This window comes from Bombina bombina, chromosome 7 (genome assembly GCF_027579735.1).
Source record: "Bombina bombina isolate aBomBom1 chromosome 7, aBomBom1.pri, whole genome shotgun sequence".
Taxonomy (NCBI): domain Eukaryota; kingdom Metazoa; phylum Chordata; class Amphibia; order Anura; family Bombinatoridae; genus Bombina; species Bombina bombina.
The window spans coordinates 462449948-462452623 of NC_069505.1; positions in this window are offsets into that span (position 1 = coordinate 462449948).

Below are 2676 nucleotides of genomic sequence, written 5' to 3' on the forward strand. Positions count from 1 at the left end.
AGCAATGAGAGTATGGCAGAAACATGTGTGTAAACAAACAAGCAAAATAAATGAATGTTAATAAAGATCTTTAGCTCACCAATTGTCAGATATGGTTAAGGTCCCAGAGTGCTGAAATACTGTGGATTAAGCAACGAAAGATGGAAGTGAGCTCGGTGAAGTACTTTAGCTGTGGAAAGCGGTACAGCAAGCTGAACGAACTCGGCGTCAGCGTGGAGGTAAGTGAAAGTTGGAGCGGCCGCCCGTGACGTCAGAGGAAGTTCCGATGCAACAGCTGTTGGAGTCTTGTCAGGCTTCAGAGGTACGATGTACCGTAACAGCAACTGAGCAGAGAGTGTAATACGGAGAGGCACAGGATTCACAACAAGCAGCAGCAAGTAAAAGGTAACTGATTCTTGATCAGATGAGTCACAAATGAAAGAGAGGCTGAGTATAACAGGTGTAACCAGCTAATACCAAGCAATGAAGCTATAGGCTTCATTGCTTATAAAGGTAGAAAAAACGAAAATGAGGCTAAAGCAGGATTCAGTCCTTAAAGAGACAGTACTGTGACACATTTTTCTGCAAACAGTTCTTTCTATGCATTCCAATCTGGACTGATTTATAGTCAGGAAGATTTTGTTCCTTTGAAATCTGCTCGATAGCTCAGGTCTGGTTAAACTGATTAATTTCAGCTTGCTTGGCTTTGCTGCAACACAAGCAGACAGCTCCACCTACTGGCTATTTTAATAAATGCACTGCTTCTCAATGCTTTTCAATAGCAGTCACATGACTGGGAAAAAAGGTTGCTATTCTGAAACTGTGTAAATTGAACCGTTGTAAAACGAGGACCACCTGTATATATATATATATATATATATATATATATATATATATATATATATATATATATATATATACAGAGAGACAGATATAACTATATATATATATTTATACAGAGAGACAGATATAACTATATAGATATATATATATATATATATATATATATATACAGAGAGACAGATATAACTATATCCACACAAAAAGTTGACAATGGCACTAACTAGGTGGCAATCCCCACAAAATATTTGATATTTTTATAGCATCCCTTATGTAGTATATTATAATTGCGCTATAAATCAATTAATATCTTAATTTATGTGGGTTGGTGCTGTGCATTAGTTAGATTGACCAAAAAGATAGTGGATAATAGACTATCCACTGAAAGAATGCACTTAGCACTCTCTGCCCAGACTTGACAGCGGTTATTTCCAGGTATTATTAAAACATAACTTTTAATGTGTTATAAATAAAAAACAAAACTAACAAATTGATTAAAATGTACACTCTGTTATGCTCAAAGTACAAATGGACCAATATAGTGACTGTGCTAGTTGTATAATATGACCTTGATTACAGGTAAATGTTACATAACTTGGTCTAAAATTATTTGGTGTTGAGTATGTTACGATGGGTATATAGTTAATCTACTAATATCTAGACTGATTTGGTGCATAGATCAAATAATAGTACTATGTGCACTGTAGTACTATAATAAATTGTAATGATTCTATATGTATATATATCTCACTTTCTCCCTCCCAAAGTGTTAAGGAGAGGTGTCCTTATATATTAACAAAATGCTACACAGCTGATCAGTTAAATAGTGGGTACATATAACATTAGCTGTGTAGTGTAGATATCTCTATATCCAGGGAGTTATAATTAACTAATCTATGCTGTATGTTTGTGAGTTAGTTGTAATTATACACACATATTATAAAGTAAAAAAATCTTCACCAGGTCTCTGGGTATCGTAATAGTATAGCTTAATAGTAATGCTTGATAATGATTAGTATACTATTTTAATCAAGTCTACTGTTTGCTATACATATGATGTTTATAAATGATATGTTTAGTGGTGATAGATTGAAATATATTTTTTTTATATTTTTTTATTACACCAGTGTCAACCTTCACTAGGTGCAATTGTGTGAAGAGTATAATATATAACTCAATGATTATATTGCGAGTATACCTTGTTATATATATCTATTGGTTTGCAATAGAATAATATAAGTATTATCCACTTATTACATACAGATCATACCGCACAAATTACATTTAACCTACTGATAAACTTTGTTTGTCTATCACCAGTATTAAAGGAGTTTAACCCTTTTCTCAAGATTTCACAAGTACCGTTTACCACACAGGTGAAACGAAAGCATTTACTATACACTCCATATATATATATATATATATATATATATACACACAGAGAGACAGATATAACTATATATATATATATATATACACACACAGAGACAGATATAACTATATATATATATATATATATATATATATATATATATATATACAGGGAGACAGATATAACTATATATATATATATATATATATATATATATGCACATACAAAGAGACGGATATAACTATATATATATATATATATATATATATATATATACATACAGAGAGACAGATATAACTACACCGCTTGTTACTGTTTAGCGGCATCAGTCTTTGCTTAAAGTTTTAACGGATCCTGGTTCGCAACAAGTTGCATACCTGTGATACCAGCTGGAGAGGACGCCCATTCTCTGATACTCTTACACGCGGAGTTTGGAGTGTAATCAGCTACATGGTTGCAATGCTAGCTAAGGAGGACGCTCTTAC